The sequence below is a fragment of the Ambystoma mexicanum genome, chromosome 1p, assembly GCF_040938575.1.
Source record: "Ambystoma mexicanum isolate Mex_15411 chromosome 1p, UKY_AmexF1_1, whole genome shotgun sequence".
Classification (NCBI taxonomy): Eukaryota; Metazoa; Chordata; class Amphibia; order Caudata; family Ambystomatidae; genus Ambystoma; species Ambystoma mexicanum.
The window spans coordinates 238,241,661-238,254,197 of NC_090921.1; the positions used below are offsets into that span (position 1 = coordinate 238,241,661).

The 12,537-nt window shown below is 51.4% G+C and overlaps 2 non-coding genes across 2 annotated transcripts; both read left to right on the forward strand.

The window, feature by feature from the left end:
* Positions 1-780: 780 nt before the first annotated feature.
* TRNAD-GUC (transfer RNA aspartic acid (anticodon GUC)) lies at positions 781-852 on the forward strand. Its single transcript has one exon. It is a non-coding gene; the product is annotated as a tRNA-Asp (tRNA).
* An 8,704-nt stretch (positions 853-9,556) lies between these two features.
* Positions 9,557-9,628, forward strand: TRNAD-GUC (transfer RNA aspartic acid (anticodon GUC)). Its single transcript has one exon. It is a non-coding gene; the product is annotated as a tRNA-Asp (tRNA).
* Positions 9,629-12,537: the final 2,909 nt, after the last annotated feature.

The window sequence follows — 12,537 nt, forward strand, 5'->3', positions numbered from 1 at the left end:
ACTTGAGACTGGATGTCCAGAAAAGCAAGACGTCAGAAGCGAAACCTTTTTCCTGCAGGGTGTGGCATACCATCCGCTTGCTCATTGCGACAGAGGTGGCACTAATGAAGGAAGAGGTCAACGTTACGTTCTTCTTTAAAATGCAAGGCCAGGAAAAGTGGCAGCGGTGGGATTTGAACCCACGCCTCCGAAGAGACTGGAGCCTTAATCCAGCGCCTTAGACCGCTCGGCCACGCTACCTCCCTGCTAGTCGCCGAAAGCGGAACTTGACCCGTTGCCCGGCCCGCTTTAGTGCTTTGCCTTTTCTCCTTGGAAAGTCTGGAGACAGGCAGTGGAAGGGCAGGCAAACTGTCAGGTGCGCAGAGGAGGGGAGACCATGAGGCAAGGTGGGAGATGGGGGCAAGAAGTAAGAAAAAAACTAATCGCAAGCTAGGGCAGGATTCGGAAAGTGAAGCCGAAAAGGGGCTTAGCATGCAGCCCAGGGGTTTCTTTGACTGTCCTAAGCCCACAGGGACTTTGCCGTCCTCAGCTCATGAGACTTGAGATGGGTAGCTTGATTTGCTGAGGAAATGCGGGATGACAGATTCAACTCTGGAGTCAAACATAGCCCGGAACTATCGCCTTAAACTGAGTTTTAAGCCTGGTGCCGATAAAAAGAAAGAAATTAGCCTTAGATCGGGCAAGCCGTTTGACGGGGGAAAATGAGACCCCCTAGGCCAGCTAGGTGGTCGCTGGATGCTGTGCAGACATCAGCAGCTGTTCATTTCATGCCCTCACGTCTCCTCGTTAGTATAGTGGTCAGTATCCCCGCCTGTCACGCGGGAGACCGGGGTTCAATTCCCCGACGGGGAGGTTAAACCTTTTCTGGATTTTTTTTAGTTCTTGACAAATATTCTTGAAGATTAGGCTGAGTCAAGTAGGGAATGGGTGCCAAGAACTGACTCTTTAAGAAAAAAGCACCGGCAACGCTAGTCATCGTACAATATTTGTGCACAATTGCTTACATTAGGCGGCCGGTCCACTTTATTGAGTCCCCCTCAGCACCATTTAGTGCTCCTGTTGTCTGCGAAGTCCAAATTGTAACCCTGAATCAGTTCCTCTTCTGACCCTTTGTATCATGTTACATGACGAGTAATGATCACCTGTTAGCTTTATCCCTAATTATAACTCTCACTCTTTCCCTGCATCTAACCCTAGCTCTAATCCCATCATTAACCTCGGTCCGGGCACACGCGTGAACCCTTACTCTCATCTCAGCCTCTCCTGGTGATACATCACACCTGGGATCGTTTGCTCCCTGTGGGCTGTGGGAAATTTGCTACCAGCACGCCCTGGAAGTGGGGCTCATTCCGCTGCAACGGGAGGTCTTCCCAGGACGCGTCACAGCTCAACGCAAGAGCTCCTGGGTTTCGAAGGCTCTTGCAGCAAGCCTTCACAAAGCAGCAGGGAGCGCCGTTCCAGATGGGAAACTTGAGACTGGATGTCCAGAAAAGCAAGACGTCAGAAGCGAAACCTTTTTCCTGCAGGGTGTGGCATACCATCCGCTTGCTCATTGCGACAGAGGTGGCACTAATGAAGGAAGAGGTCAACGTTACGTTCTTCTTTAAAATGCAAGGCCAGGAAAAGTGGCAGCGGTGGGATTTGAACCCACGCCTCCGAAGAGACTGGAGCCTTAATCCAGCGCCTTAGACCGCTCGGCCACGCTACCTCCCTGCTAGTCGCCGAAAGCGGAACTTGACCCGTTGCCCGGCCCGCTTTAGTGCTTTGCCTTTTCTCCTTGGAAAGTCTGGAGACAGGCAGTGGAAGGGCAGGCAAACTGTCAGGTGCGCAGAGGAGGGGAGACCATGAGGCAAGGTGGGAGATGGGGGCAAGAAGTGAGAAAAAAACTAATCGCAAGCTAGGGCAGGATTCGGAAAGTGAAGCCGAAAAGGGGCTTAGCATGCAGCCCAGGGGTTTCTTTGACTGTCCTAAGCCCACAGGGACTTTGCCGTCCTCAGCTCATGAGACTTGAGATGGGTAGCTTGATTTGCTGAGGAAATGCGGGATGACAGATTCAACTCTGGAGTCAAACATAGCCCGGAACTATCGCCTTAAACTGAGTTTTAAGCCTGGTGCCGATAAAAAGAAAGAAATTAGCCTTAGATCGGGCAAGCCGTTTGACGGGGGAAAATGAGACCCCCTAGGCCAGCTAGGTGGTCGCTGGATGCTGTGCAGACATCAGCAGCTGTTCATTTCATGCCCTCACGTCTCCTCGTTAGTATAGTGGTCAGTATCCCCGCCTGTCACGCGGGAGACCGGGGTTCAATTCCCGACGGGGAGGTTAAACCTTTTCTGGATTTTTTTTAGTTCTTGACAAATATTCTTGAAGATTAGGCTGAGTCAAGTAGGGAATGGGTGCCAAGAACTGACTCTTTAAGAAAAAAGCACCGGCAACGCTAGTCATCGTACAATATTTGTGCACAATTGCTTACATTAGGCGGCCGGTCCACTTTATTGAGTCCCCCTCAGCACCATTTAGTGCTCCTGTTGTCTGCGAAGTCCAAATTGTAACCCTGAATCAGTTCCTCTTCTGACCCTTTGTATCATGTTACATGACGAGTAATGATCACCTGTTAGCTTTATCCCTAATTATAACTCTCACTCTTTCCCTGCATCTAACCCTAGCTCTAATCCCATCATTAACCTCGGTCCGGGCACACGCGTGAACCCTTACTCTCATCTCAGCCTCTCCTGGTGATACATCACACCTGGGATCGTTTGCTCCCTGTGGGCTGTGGGAAATTTGCTACCAGCACGCCCTGGAAGTGGGGCTCATTCCGCTGCAACGGGAGGTCTTCCCAGGACGCGTCACAGCTCAACGCAAGAGCTCCTGGGTTTCGAAGGCTCTTGCAGCAAGCCTTCACAAAGCAGCAGGGAGCGCCGTTCCAGATGGGAAACTTGAGACTGGATGTCCAGAAAAGCAAGACGTCAGAAGCGAAACCTTTTTCCTGCAGGGTGTGGCATACCATCCGCTTGCTCATTGCGACAGAGGTGGCACTAATGAAGGAAGAGGTCAACGTTACGTTCTTCTTTAAAATGCAAGGCCAGGAAAAGTGGCAGCGGTGGGATTTGAACCCACGCCTCCGAAGAGACTGGAGCCTTAATCCAGCGCCTTAGACCGCTCGGCCACGCTACCTCCCTGCTAGTCGCCGAAAGCGGAACTTGACCCGTTGCCCGGCCCGCTTTAGTGCTTTGCCTTTTCTCCTTGGAAAGTCTGGAGACAGGCAGTGGAAGGGCAGGCAAACTGTCAGGTGCGCAGAGGAGGGGAGACCATGAGGCAAGGTGGGAGATGGGGGCAAGAAGTGAGAAAAAAACTAATCGCAAGCTAGGGCAGGATTCGGAAAGTGAAGCCGAAAAGGGGCTTAGCATGCAGCCCAGGGGTTTCTTTGACTGTCCTAAGCCCACAGGGACTTTGCCGTCCTCAGCTCATGAGACTTGAGATGGGTAGCTTGATTTGCTGAGGAAATGCGGGATGACAGATTCAACTCTGGAGTCAAACATAGCCCGGAACTATCGCCTTAAACTGAGTTTTAAGCCTGGTGCCGATAAAAAGAAAGAAATTAGCCTTAGATCGGGCAAGCCGTTTGACGGGGGAAAATGAGACCCCCTAGGCCAGCTAGGTGGTCGCTGGATGCTGTGCAGACATCAGCAGCTGTTCATTTCATGCCCTCACGTCTCCTCGTTAGTATAGTGGTCAGTATCCCCGCCTGTCACGCGGGAGACCGGGGTTCAATTCCCGACGGGGAGGTTAAACCTTTTCTGGATTTTTTTTAGTTCTTGACAAATATTCTTGAAGATTAGGCTGAGTCAAGTAGGGAATGGGTGCCAAGAACTGACTCTTTAAGAAAAAAGCACCGGCAACGCTAGTCATCGTACAATATTTGTGCACAATTGCTTACATTAGGCGGCCGGTCCACTTTATTGAGTCCCCCTCAGCACCATTTAGTGCTCCTGTTGTCTGCGAAGTCCAAATTGTAACCCTGAATCAGTTCCTCTTCTGACCCTTTGTATCATGTTACATGACGAGTAATGATCACCTGTTAGCTTTATCCCTAATTATAACTCTCACTCTTTCCCTGCATCTAACCCTAGCTCTAATCCCATCATTAACCTCGGTCCGGGCACACGCGTGAACCCTTACTCTCATCTCAGCCTCTCCTGGTGATACATCACACCTGGGATCGTTTGCTCCCTGTGGGCTGTGGGAAATTTGCTACCAGCACGCCCTGGAAGTGGGGCTCATTCCGCTGCAACGGGAGGTCTTCCCAGGACGCGTCACAGCTCAACGCAAGAGCTCCTGGGTTTCGAAGGCTCTTGCAGCAAGCCTTCACAAAGCAGCAGGGAGCGCCGTTCCAGATGGGAAACTTGAGACTGGATGTCCAGAAAAGCAAGACGTCAGAAGCGAAACCTTTTTCCTGCAGGGTGTGGCATACCATCCGCTTGCTCATTGCGACAGAGGTGGCACTAATGAAGGAAGAGGTCAACGTTACGTTCTTCTTTAAAATGCAAGGCCAGGAAAAGTGGCAGCGGTGGGATTTGAACCCACGCCTCCGAAGAGACTGGAGCCTTAATCCAGCGCCTTAGACCGCTCGGCCACGCTACCTCCCTGCTAGTCGCCGAAAGCGGAACTTGACCCGTTGCCCGGCCCGCTTTAGTGCTTTGCCTTTTCTCCTTGGAAAGTCTGGAGACAGGCAGTGGAAGGGCAGGCAAACTGTCAGGTGCGCAGAGGAGGGGAGACCATGAGGCAAGGTGGGAGATGGGGGCAAGAAGTGAGAAAAAAACTAATCGCAAGCTAGGGCAGGATTCGGAAAGTGAAGCCGAAAAGGGGCTTAGCATGCAGCCCAGGGGTTTCTTTGACTGTCCTAAGCCCACAGGGACTTTGCCGTCCTCAGCTCATGAGACTTGAGATGGGTAGCTTGATTTGCTGAGGAAATGCGGGATGACAGATTCAACTCTGGAGTCAAACATAGCCCAGAACTATCGCCTTAAACTGAGTTTTAAGCCTGGTGCCGATAAAAAGAAAGAAATTAGCCTTAGATCGGGCAAGCCGTTTGACGGGGGAAAATGAGACCCCCTAGGCCAGCTAGGTGGTCGCTGGATGCTGTGCAGACATCAGCAGCTGTTCATTTCATGCCCTCACGTCTCCTCGTTAGTATAGTGGTCAGTATCCCCGCCTGTATTCCCGACGGGGAGGTTAAACCTTTTCTGGATTTTTTTTAGTTCTTGACAAATATTCTTGAAGATTAGGCTGAGTCAAGTAGGGAATGGGTGCCAAGAACTGACTCTTTAAGAAAAAAGCACCGGCAACGCTAGTCATCGTACAATATTTGTGCACAATTGCTTACATTAGGCGGCCGGTCCACTTTATTGAGTCCCCCTCAGCACCATTTAGTGCTCCTGTTGTCTGCGAAGTCCAAATTGTAACCCTGAATCAGTTCCTCTTCTGACCCTTTGTATCATGTTACATGACGAGTAATGATCACCTGTTAGCTTTATCCCTAATTATAACTCTCACTCTTTCCCTGCATCTAACCCTACCTCTAATCCCATCATTAACCTCGGTCCGGGCACACGCGTGAACCCTTACTCTCATCTCAGCCTCTCCTGGTGATACATCACACCTGGGATCGTTTGCTCCCTGTGGGCTGTGGGAAATTTGCTACCAGCACGCCCTGGAAGTGGGGCTCATTCCGCTGCAACGGGAGGTCTTCCCAGGACGCGTCACAGCTCAACGCAAGAGCTCCTGGGTTTCGAAGGCTCTTGCAGCAAGCCTTCACAAAGCAGCAGGGAGCGCCGTTCCAGATGGGAAACTTGAGACTGGATGTCCAGAAAAGCAAGACGTCAGAAGCGAAACCTTTTTCCTGCAGGGTGTGGCATACCATCCGCTTGCTCATTGCGACAGAGGTGGCACTAATGAAGGAAGAGGTCAACGTTACGTTCTTCTTTAAAATGCAAGGCCAGGAAAAGTGGCAGCGGTGGGATTTGAACCCACGCCTCCGAAGAGACTGGAGCCTTAATCCAGCGCCTTAGACCGCTCGGCCACGCTACCTCCCTGCTAGTCGCCGAAAGCGGAACTTGACCCGTTGCCCGGCCCGCTTTAGTGCTTTGCCTTTTCTCCTTGGAAAGTCTGGAGACAGGCAGTGGAAGGGCAGGCAAACTGTCAGGTGCGCAGAGGAGGGGAGACCATGAGGCAAGGTGGGAGATGGGGGCAAGAAGTAAGAAAAAAACTAATCGCAAGCTAGGGCAGGATTCGGAAAGTGAAGCCGAAAAGGGGCTTAGCATGCAGCCCAGGGGTTTCTTTGACTGTCCTAAGCCCACAGGGACTTTGCCGTCCTCAGCTCATGAGACTTGAGATGGGTAGCTTGATTTGCTGAGGAAATGCGGGATGACAGATTCAACTCTGGAGTCAAACATAGCCCGGAACTATCGCCTTAAACTGAGTTTTAAGCCTGGTGCCGATAAAAAGAAAGAAATTAGCCTTAGATCGGGCAAGCCGTTTGATGGGGGAAAATGAGACCCCCTAGGCCAGCTAGGTGGTCGCTGGATGCTGTGCAGACATCAGCAGCTGTTCATTTCATGCCCTCACGTCTCCTCGTTAGTATAGTGGTCAGTATCCCCGCCTGTCACGCGGGAGTTCAATTCCCCGACGGGGAGGTTAAACCTTTTCTGGATTTTTTTTAGTTCTTGACAAATATTCTTGAAGATTAGGCTGAGTCAAGTAGGGAATGGGTGCCAAGAACTGACTCTTTAAGAAAAAAGCACCGGCAACGCTAGTCATCGTACAATATTTGTGCACAATTGCTTACATTAGGCGGCCGGTCCACTTTATTGAGTCCCCCTCAGCACCATTTAGTGCTCCTGTTGTCTGCGAAGTCCAAATTGTAACCCTGAATCAGTTCCTCTTCTGACCCTTTGTATCATGTTACATGACGAGTAATGATCACCTGTTAGCTTTATCCCTAATTATAACTCTCACTCTTTCCCTGCATCTAACCCTAGCTCTAATCCCATCATTAACCTCGGTCCGGGCACACGCGTGAACCCTTACTCTCATCTCAGCCTCTCCTGGTGATACATCACACCTGGGATCGTTTGCTCCCTGTGGGCTGTGGGAAATTTGCTACCAGCACGCCCTGGAAGTGGGGCTCATTCCGCTGCAACGGGAGGTCTTCCCAGGACGCGTCACAGCTCAACGCAAGAGCTCCTGGGTTTCGAAGGCTCTTGCAGCAAGCCTTCACAAAGCAGCAGGGAGCGCCGTTCCAGATGGGAAACTTGAGACTGGATGTCCAGAAAAGCAAGACGTCAGAAGCGAAACCTTTTTCCTGCAGGGTGTGGCATACCATCCGCTTGCTCATTGCGACAGAGGTGGCACTAATGAAGGAAGAGGTCAACGTTACGTTCTTCTTTAAAATGCAAGGCCAGGAAAAGTGGCAGCGGTGGGATTTGAACCCACGCCTCCGAAGAGACTGGAGCCTTAATCCAGCGCCTTAGACCGCTCGGCCACGCTACCTCCCTGCTAGTTGCCGAAAGCGGAACTTGACCCGTTGCCCGGCCCGCTTTAGTGCTTTGCCTTTTCTCCTTGGAAAGTCTGGAGACAGGCAGTGGAAGGGCAGGCAAACTGTCAGGTGCGCAGAGGAGGGGAGACCATGAGGCAAGGTGGGAGATGGGGGCAAGAAGTGAGAAAAAAACTAATCGCAAGCTAGGGCAGGATTCGGAAAGTGAAGCCGAAAAGGGGCTTAGCATGCAGCCCAGGGGTTTCTTTGACTGTCCTAAGCCCACAGGGACTTTGCCGTCCTCAGCTCATGAGACTTGAGATGGGTAGCTTGATTTGCTGAGGAAATGCGGGATGACAGATTCAACTCTGGAGTCAAACATAGCCCGGAACTATCGCCTTAAACTGAGTTTTAAGCCTGGTGCCGATAAAAAGAAAGAAATTAGCCTTAGATCGGGCAAGCCGTTTGACGGGGGAAAATGAGACCCCCTAGGCCAGCTAGGTGGTCGCTGGATGCTGTGCAGACATCAGCAGCTGTTCATTTCATGCCCTCACGTCTCCTCGTTAGTATAGTGGTCAGTATCCCCGCCTGTCACGCGGGAGACCGGGGTTCAATTCCCGACGGGGAGGTTAAACCTTTTCTGGATTTTTTTTAGTTCTTGACAAATATTCTTGAAGATTAGGCTGAGTCAAGTAGGGAATGGGTGCCAAGAACTGACTCTTTAAGAAAAAAGCACCGGCAACGCTAGTCATCGTACAATATTTGTGCACAATTGCTTACATTAGGCGGCCGGTCCACTTTATTGAGTCCCCCTCAGCACCATTTAGTGCTCCTGTTGTCTGCGAAGTCCAAATTGTAACCCTGAATCAGTTCCTCTTCTGACCCTTTGTATCATGTTACATGACGAGTAATGATCACCTGTTAGCTTTATCCCTAATTATAACTCTCACTCTTTCCCTGCATCTAACCCTAGCTCTAATCCCATCATTAACCTCGGTCCGGGCACACGCGTGAACCCTTACTCTCATCTCAGCCTCTCCTGGTGATACATCACACCTGGGATCGTTTGCTCCCTGTGGGCTGTGGGAAATTTGCTACCAGCACGCCCTGGAAGTGGGGCTCATTCCGCTGCAACGGGAGGTCTTCCCAGGACGCGTCACAGCTCAACGCAAGAGCTCCTGGGTTTCGAAGGCTCTTGCAGCAAGCCTTCACAAAGCAGCAGGGAGCGCCGTTCCAGATGGGAAACTTGAGACTGGATGTCCAGAAAAGCAAGACGTCAGAAGCGAAACCTTTTTCCTGCAGGGTGTGGCATACCATCCGCTTGCTCATTGCGACAGAGGTGGCACTAATGAAGGAAGAGGTCAACGTTACGTTCTTCTTTAAAATGCAAGGCCAGGAAAAGTGGCAGCGGTGGGATTTGAACCCACGCCTCCGAAGAGACTGGAGCCTTAATCCAGCGCCTTAGACCGCTCGGCCACGCTACCTCCCTGCTAGTCGCCGAAAGCGGAACTTGACCCGTTGCCCGGCCCGCTTTAGTGCTTTGCCTTTTCTCCTTGGAAAGTCTGGAGACAGGCAGTGGAAGGGCAGGCAAACTGTCAGGTGCGCAGAGGAGGGGAGACCATGAGGCAAGGTGGGAGATGGGGGCAAGAAGTAAGAAAAAAACTAATCGCAAGCTAGGGCAGGATTCGGAAAGTGAAGCCGAAAAGGGGCTTAGCATGCAGCCCAGGGGTTTCTTTGACTGTCCTAAGCCCACAGGGACTTTGCCGTCCTCAGCTCATGAGACTTGAGATGGGTAGCTTGATTTGCTGAGGAAATGCGGGATGACAGATTCAACTCTGGAGTCAAACATAGCCCGGAACTATCGCCTTAAACTGAGTTTTAAGCCTGGTGCCGATAAAAAGAAAGAAATTAGCCTTAGATCGGGCAAGCCGTTTGACGGGGGAAAATGAGACCCCCTAGGCCAGCTAGGTGGTCGCTGGATGCTGTGCAGACATCAGCAGCTGTTCATTTCATGCCCTCACGTCTCCTCGTTAGTATAGTGGTCAGTATCCCCGCCTGTCACGCGGGAGACCGGGGTTCAATTCCCCGACGGGGAGGTTAAACCTTTTCTGGATTTTTTTTAGTTCTTGACAAATATTCTTGAAGATTAGGCTGAGTCAAGTAGGGAATGGGTGCCAAGAACTGACTCTTTAAGAAAAAAGCACCGGCAACGCTAGTCATCGTACAATATTTGTGCACAATTGCTTACATTAGGCGGCCGGTCCACTTTATTGAGTCCCCCTCAGCACCATTTAGTGCTCCTGTTGTCTGCGAAGTCCAAATTGTAACCCTGAATCAGTTCCTCTTCTGACCCTTTGTATCATGTTACATGACGAGTAATGATCACCTGTTAGCTTTATCCCTAATTATAACTCTCACTCTTTCCCTGCATCTAACCCTAGCTCTAATCCCATCATTAACCTCGGTCCGGGCACACGCGTGAACCCTTACTCTCATCTCAGCCTCTCCTGGTGATACATCACACCTGGGATCGTTTGCTCCCTGTGGGCTGTGGGAAATTTGCTACCAGCACGCCCTGGAAGTGGGGCTCATTCCGCTGCAACGGGAGGTCTTCCCAGGACGCGTCACAGCTCAACGCAAGAGCTCCTGGGTTTCGAAGGCTCTTGCAGCAAGCCTTCACAAAGCAGCAGGGAGCGCCGTTCCAGATGGGAAACTTGAGACTGGATGTCCAGAAAAGCAAGACGTCAGAAGCGAAACCTTTTTCCTGCAGGGTGTGGCATACCATCCGCTTGCTCATTGCGACAGAGGTGGCACTAATGAAGGAAGAGGTCAACGTTACGTTCTTCTTTAAAATGCAAGGCCAGGAAAAGTGGCAGCGGTGGGATTTGAACCCACGCCTCCGAAGAGACTGGAGCCTTAATCCAGCGCCTTAGACCGCTCGGCCACGCTACCTCCCTGCTAGTCGCCGAAAGCGGAACTTGACCCGTTGCCCGGCCCGCTTTAGTGCTTTGCCTTTTCTCCTTGGAAAGTCTGGAGACAGGCAGTGGAAGGGCAGGCAAACTGTCAGGTGCGCAGAGGAGGGGAGACCATGAGGCAAGGTGGGAGATGGGGGCAAGAAGTGAGAAAAAAACTAATCGCAAGCTAGGGCAGGATTCGGAAAGTGAAGCCGAAAAGGGGCTTAGCATGCAGCCCAGGGGTTTCTTTGACTGTCCTAAGCCCACAGGGACTTTGCCGTCCTCAGCTCATGAGACTTGAGATGGGTAGCTTGATTTGCTGAGGAAATGCGGGATGACAGATTCAACTCTGGAGTCAAACATAGCCCGGAACTATCGCCTTAAACTGAGTTTTAAGCCTGGTGCCGATAAAAAGAAAGAAATTAGCCTTAGATCGGGCAAGCCGTTTGACGGGGGAAAATGAGACCCCCTAGGCCAGCTAGGTGGTCGCTGGATGCTGTGCAGACATCAGCAGCTGTTCATTTCATGCCCTCACGTCTCCTCGTTAGTATAGTGGTCAGTATCCCCGCCTGTCATGCGGGAGACCGGGGTTCAATTCCCGACGGGGAGGTTAAACCTTTTCTGGATTTTTTTTAGTTCTTGACAAATATTCTTGAAGATTAGGCTGAGTCAAGTAGGGAATGGGTGCCAAGAACTGACTCTTTAAGAAAAAAGCACCGGCAACGCTAGTCATCGTACAATATTTGTGCACAATTGCTTACATTAGGCGGCCGGTCCACTTTATTGAGTCCCCCTCAGCACCATTTAGTGCTCCTGTTGTCTGCGAAGTCCAAATTGTAACCCTGAATCAGTTCCTCTTCTGACCCTTTGTATCATGTTACATGACGAGTAATGATCACCTGTTAGCTTTATCCCTAATTATAACTCTCACTCTTTCCCTGCATCTAACCCTAGCTCTAATCCCATCATTAACCTCGGTCCGGGCACACGCGTGAACCCTTACTCTCATCTCAGCCTCTCCTGGTGATACATCACACCTGGGATCGTTTGCTCCCTGTGGGCTGTGGGAAATTTGCTACCAGCACGCCCTGGAAGTGGGGCTCATTCCGCTGCAACGGGAGGTCTTCCCAGGACGCGTCACAGCTCAACGCAAGAGCTCCTGGGTTTCGAAGGCTCTTGCAGCAAGCCTTCACAAAGCAGCAGGGAGCGCCGTTCCAGATGGGAAACTTGAGACTGGATGTCCAGAAAAGCAAGACGTCAGAAGCGAAACCTTTTTCCTGCAGGGTGTGGCATACCATCCGCTTGCTCATTGCGACAGAGGTGGCACTAATGAAGGAAGAGGTCAACGTTACGTTCTTCTTTAAAATGCAAGGCCAGGAAAAGTGGCAGCGGTGGGATTTGAACCCACGCCTCCGAAGAGACTGGAGCCTTAATCCAGCGCCTTAGACCGCTCGGCCACGCTACCTCCCTGCTAGTCGCCGAAAGCGGAACTTGACCCGTTGCCCGGCCCGCTTTAGTGCTTTGCCTTTTCTCCTTGGAAAGTCTGGAGACAGGCAGTGGAAGGGCAGGCAAACTGTCAGGTGCGCAGAGGAGGGGAGACCATGAGGCAAGGTGGGAGATGGGGGCAAGAAGTGAGAAAAAAACTAATCGCAAGCTAGGGCAGGATTCGGAAAGTGAAGCCGAAAAGGGGCTTAGCATGCAGCCCAGGGGTTTCTTTGACTGTCCTAAGCCCACAGGGACTTTGCCGTCCTCAGCTCATGAGACTTGAGATGGGTAGCTTGATTTGCTGAGGAAATGCGGGATGACAGATTCAACTCTGGAGTCAAACATAGCCCGGAACTATCGCCTTAAACTGAGTTTTAAGCCTGGTGCCGATAAAAAGAAAGAAATTAGCCTTAGATCGGGCAAGCCGTTTGACGGGGGAAAATGAGACCCCCTAGGCCAGCTAGGTGGTCGCTGGATGCTGTGCAGACATCAGCAGCTGTTCATTTCATGCCCTCACGTCTCCTCGTTAGTATAGTGGTCAGTATCCCCGCCTGTCACGCGGGAGA